The sequence below is a fragment of the Typopeltis vanoorti genome, chromosome 17 (assembly GCF_054136105.1).
Source record: "Typopeltis vanoorti isolate ZY-2024b chromosome 17, IOZ_Tvanoo_1.0, whole genome shotgun sequence".
Taxonomy (NCBI): Eukaryota; Metazoa; Arthropoda; class Arachnida; order Uropygi; family Thelyphonidae; genus Typopeltis; species Typopeltis vanoorti.
The window spans coordinates 29,506,249-29,512,844 of NC_143565.1; positions in this window are offsets into that span (position 1 = coordinate 29,506,249).

A 6,596-nucleotide genomic window follows, 5' to 3' on the forward strand; every position below is an offset into this window, starting at 1 on the left:
ATACATTAGAGTATTCTGGAAGGAATGTATGTTTAACTTAAACATACACTTCTTATGTTTTACTTAAACATAAGAAGTGATATTTACAATTACAATGACCGCTGCTTGTATGTTTTGGTAAGCGCAATTCTACTACTGAATAGTTTTTTTTCCATAAAAATATAATAAAGAATATAATTAAAAAGACACCAGCATATAATTAATTATTCACAAAAGTCTAAAGGCTGCCGCCATCTCGACTCTAAACTAAGAATTCCCATAGTCTTTAACAGGAAAGAAATATCACACTTATTAGAAAAGTCGTGCCGCCACCTATAGACGACCAAAGACAAAACATGATGACAATGACAGATATGTCTCACCCTGGGAAATTCCAAGATATCTTATTTCTAAAATCACCCACAATTCAATAGGCAAACCAAAATACCACATGATGTCACTGACATATGTTTCCCAGAAATTTCCAAACTCATAACGTCACAATTTCTTATCTCTAAACCACACCCACAAGGCTATACACTAACCAAACACACAACAGGATGTCACTGACAGATGGGGGCTCCCAGCGAAATTCCAAACATTCCATAATCTAGCTTATCACTAATCATCACCCACAATGCCATACGCAAAGCATTTACTTATCTACATCTCATAACAACACACATCTATGACACTGACGTTGCTTCCCCCATTCACCCTACCCCTATTTGGTTCATAGTGTCCCACCAATCGCGACACGAATACTTATCCACTAATATATCTCTTTTTTCCATTCAAAACAATAACGTCACTTATTTACAACTAACAAATTACGTCACTTATATACATCTGATAACAGACACATCCAGGACACGAACGTCACTTACCCCATTCAACCCTTCCCCTATTTGTTCATAGTGTCCCACCAATCACTACACGATTCTTTATCTCCAACCGACTCCCACAATTCCATACGCGAACTGAAGCACAAGACCTGACGTCTCTGGCACATCTTCCCCCCCAGGGAAATTCCAAACGCATGACGTCACACACAATGATGTCATCAAATGAACAACCAATCTCGTCACGATTCCTTATCTGATCTTGATCTTGATCTGGTCACTAGTGCCAACTCTACTACTAACGCATTTCGGAACATCAAGACCATATCGGTTTTTTCAAAACCGCAGAAATCTGCCCACGCACAAAACGGAATTGAAAATCCAAACCATGGGTTCCATTGGAAGAAGACCAAATTTCTACATAGATCTTCACATAAACATGAACGTTTATATAAAGAAAGTGTGAAGCCCTACGTCATAGACCTAATTTGAACCGTAATGACGTTCTTACTATCCATAGTAAGAACGTGATTACGTCATCCCTAAAGTCTATGAAATTGTCATCCTAAATTGTGTAAAATAATTTTTATATATGTTATCTCATTTTAATGTAACCTTTTTTTTTATACAGATATATTTTAAATTAATTCTATAACAAGCTACTGCATACATTGTGAGATTGAATTGTAAGCATGCATCCTAACTGTACGTAATTCCTAATATTGTTTGACTTAACTGTACGGAAGATGTCCTATGATACTTTGGACGAAATATTTATTTAAAAAAAAAATCTTATTACTGTGGTTACATGTGCATGTTTAGTCATGAATATTCCACAGGTTTCATTATACAACAACTTATTATGTAATTTTGGAAAAGAGAGGATGCTTTCATTGTGTTGTAGTTCTTGGCTTTCCCATCTTTAAAGATCATATCTGTAAAAGTGTTAGGAGTATTTTTTACATGGGTTGTTATAATTTTTATAACAACCCATGTTGTTATGTTATGTTCATGTTAAAGAAAATAGCTCTAGTCGCAGAAAAGAGAAAATTTATTTTTCGTTCTATTTATGTGGTTTTCGTGTCGTTGAAAAACGGGACTACAAGTGGTTGTTACCTTGTACTCTGCCCCATACCTAACTCCCCCCCCCCTTTGAAGAGACATAGCTTAGTGTATGAGACCCATTTAGCTTGTTCTCTTTAAATTCACAGATTTCTGGAAAGGGGGGGGGGATTTCATAAATTGCTGCGAAAGAGATAGAATCTTAAGTGCATGATAGAGCACACTTACAGCTATTTCTTATCATTATTATTTTCTCTCTAATAGACGCATTGTTGGTACTTAGACGACTTTTCTCGTTTTTTATTTGAAGCGATGGATTAGTGTTTCTCAGTTTCTGTTGGCAAAGGAATGTGTGTCCTAGGTAGATTTCAAGATATTTATTGACCTCATAAGATCAGTAAACAAGCATAGGTGAGTCTGTTCTACCTTTTCATTTATTGCGCTTCAATCCATTGGTCTCCCTTGTGGATGTAGTGTGGCTTCAAAAGCTGCTTGCTACAGTAGAGATGCTGTTTGTATATGTGATACATTTTTCTACTGGCGGAAAACAATGCAAACATTGGCATAGACTGTTAAGGGTGGTGACTGGTGAAAGGGAACAAATGATAGACTTCAATGAGTAGGGTATTTAGTCTGCAGGAAAAACACTGTTGCGATTGTGTAAAGTAAACCAGATAATGAACAACCTTGTTGTTTACTATCTGGTTCACTATATATATATATATATATATTCATATATATATATGATGTGTGTGTAAACACACACACACACACACACACACACACACACACACACACACATCCCATTTACGTACAAGCAAATATCCGCATTTCCCGGGACAATGAAATTGTTATTTTGGCTATTCAAAACACAGTGCAGCGAAACAAGTTCTGTCGAAAAAATTAGTCATATCTCAAGAGTTGCAAGCACTATACAAATGTATTTTAACAACAGATCACGATCCGAGGAATCAATAATAATAATAACTTTATTATTATTGTTATTATTATTTATATGAGTGATCCGTAGAGTCAAACGAGTTTCATGGGAGGCCCAATTTATCCATTAACACAATAAATATCATACATCTCCTTAAACTAATTCACTGTTCGGGCGCTCATAACCACCTCTGGCAATCCATTCCATTCATTTACCACTCTCCAAGTAAAGAACCACATCCTTACTAACCGAACTCTTAGATAACTTCCAGGTATAGCTCCTTGTTTTCCCCTACTCCTGTATTGAAACATTTCTTCTGTGTCAATCATATAATATAATTTTAGTAAGTTTTTCTCATATCCCATCTGCTGTTTGCTAAATTCTGCATCTCACACACCCTCAAACTATTCTCATAGGGAACATCCCACAGATCTGTCACCTGCTTGGTCACTCGTCTATGAATCCTCTCCATCATCTCCCGATCCCCAAGAAACGCAGATGACCAAATCAGTGCACAGTAATCAACATGTGGCCGAAACATAGCCTTATGAAGAGGGATAATAACCTCCCTTTCATTGCTTGTCAGTGTGCTTTTCAGCATCAACTAATCCTCTGAGCTAATCATATAATATAATATAATATTATGAAGGTTGAAGCTTGTGTATGAAGGTTGTGCTTTTTTAACAACCTGGCTATTTTTTTCTGATGTTCCACGGATGTAAGGTATGGTGATGGCATTTCTGAAGAGATGGTTGGGGAATGGAGAAGGACATAATTATTGTTTTAATTCTGTAATCACTGCAGCCGGAAAGGAAGATGTTGTGTATGTGTTTGAGTTCGGTTGAAAGGGCGGTTTCAGTGGAACAAATATTGTGGATTGTATTGGTTAGAGTTTTAATAATGCTACAGGGTGTCCCAAAATTCACGCAAAAAGTAATTTTGATAGAAAACGCAGGCTTTTAATTAAAAATTGTAATTTCTTATTGACTCATAAAGTATACAGTATAAGGTTATGCATGGAATAGCGTATTGGGTAAATGGCCTCCATGGCTTTGCTGGCACATACCCACGCTTTTGTCGAAATTTTCCATGACCGTTTTGCATAAATGTGGCTGAATTTCGTTGATGATTTTGTTCGAAAAATAAGCATCCACTTGTTGTTCCATAATCCATTCAACGAACTCTCTTCACTGTGTGCAGTCAGTAGGCTTCAGTTCTTGAGTCAATTGAACTTTGTAAGCATAAAGATGCAAATCATTCAAGACCACGGTGCCGAATTGATGTTCCTGGACTCTCAGCAACACTCTCACGAACTGCTTCGATGTTTTCTGTTGAATGACTTGTTGAAGGACGGCCAGAGTGTATAAGATCACTAATTGATCCAGTTTCCTTGAATTTTTTAATTAATCTTTTCACAGTTGGTGAAGTTAAATCACTATTCCGACCATATTTTGTACGAAAATTGCGAACTGTAGCTGCCAAACCTTCATTATTTTTAAAATATTGCTCAACAATGAAAATGCGTTGTTCTTTCGTGTAGCGCTCCATTTTTAATAACCCTGAACTGTCAGCTGTCACGCTGTCTTTTTTTTCTCGTTGGCAACACTTTACCGCATAAATGGCGCTAAATTTAAAGCTTGGGATACCCTTTATATTGTTGAGAGGGGTAGTGGTGGGAGAGTTTGTGAATGTATCTGCCTGTATGAGTAGGTTTTCTATATAAAGAGAAAGAAAGGTTACCATTAGGAAGGCGTGTTACTAAGGTATCTAGGAAGGGTAAACTATTATTTTCCTTTTCCATCGTCGTAAACTGGATTCTTGGATGTAGGCTATTGGAGTGACTGAGGAAGGAGTGTAATATGTCTGGGGCCATGAGGCCAAACAGAGAACACATCATCTACATATCTTAGCCAGATAGAAGGTTGTACAGGGGAAGAGTTCATTTTTCAAAATTTTCCATGTAAAAATTGGCAAGAGGGGGGTGAGAGAGAGTGGGACCCATAGCAGTTTCCTCTATCTGTTTGTAGATTTTGTTCTTCCAAGAAAAATAACCAGAATTGATGGCAAAGGAAAAGAGTTCTAAGATATCAGAAGGAAAAACATTTTTTAAGTGTTAAGGTGTCATTTAGAGGAATATTGGTAAAAAATGAGATGATGTCAAATCTGACCAATGTGTCTGTATTATTTAAAGTAAGATTTTCAATTAAGTTTTTAAAGTGGGTAGAGTTTTTTATATAATGTGGTAAGACCAGTGGGGGGGGTATCAGAGAGTTAGCTAGCTGCTTGACAATTTGTAGCAAGGTGCATTAGTGGCAGCTACTATAGGTCTTAGGAGAAAATTAGGTTTATGGTAAATCATATATCCTGGAGGGGGGGGTACGAGAACTGAAAGGTTCGAGTTCTTTTTTGTAATGTCAGGAGGACACTTTTTTAAGTAGGTCTCTCAATTTTTTTAACTTCAGTTTTTGTGGGATCGTGTTCAAATGGTATGTAGGTAGCGAGATCCCGGAGAATAATATCCATTTTCCGATTATATCTGAGATCTGAGGCGTTAAGGACGATTGGCATTATACTTTTTTCTTTCCATAATTTTCTATTTTCTGAGGGAAGAGAGTTTTCTGGAATATAAATTACTTTTTGGAGATGACCACTGGGAGAGGATGTTAGCCACGTCAAGTTTGATGTTATTGGCTGTTTCCGGAGCTAAGTGACAGATTCCGCGGTCGATGTTGTACATAATATACCATACCGGAACTTCTTTAGGTGTAACGGAAAAATTGTGGCTGGGACTTAGGGCGCTAATGGAATCTTCGCTTGAGTCTGTGTTGTTACAAAAATTTTTTTTTTTTTGTAACAACACACAAATACAATACAATGATAAGTAAAACAAGTGAGTGAAACTAAAGTACTATCTAGATGATGCGCCCTCTATGGGCTTTTGCAGATGGCCTAAAATTAGTTTTAATCCTTTCTCAGTGCTGATAATATTCCATTAAACCTCCACCATGAATTCTTCATCACTATCTCAATACATCGATATTACCAGATCCAATGCTATCAAACCCTGGTCCCATCCATCACGTGGTGTTTCAGGTAATTATCCCTTAGTAACTGTATAAATTCCATTTCCATTTTCTTTCCTCCCTCCAATCTATTGGTCGAAGTCTCCCATGATACTGCTCGGTCTGCATTCATTGTGTTAATCTGCTGATGCAAATCGCCACAAGGTCTATTGTGGCAACCAACAATATATTTTGTCCTATTGGCCTTTATCTCACCACAGATAGCCTGAAATTCATAATTTTCATGAGATCTACAATCCTCCTTAACTTCTATTTTTGTTGGTTGAAGTTCTTCAGCTATCATCAATAATACTCCTTTTCCTGCCCTGTCTCTTCTACCTTTGCTGAAAATACAATATCCATTACCTTCTTTGACAACTAGGTTTCGCTGATGCCAACAATTGTTGGCCAAGTTGAGCTGTCCTATGCCAAAAACTCCTCTCCTTTATTTCTGAAACTTCAGGCATTCATGAACATGCATTTCAACATCCCCTTGGACGCATAGTTATCTTTACATAATGTCATTACGACTGGTCTGAGTCGACCTCTGACAGCAACTCTTCACCATTATTCGCCTGATACTTCAGGCATTGGTGTACATGCATTTCAACATCCTTTTGTGCCCACAATTCATATAATGTCATTATTTGTCTATTCTCAGCTGTCCTATACCAAAAACATTCTTTATTTCTGATACTTCGTGCATTCGTG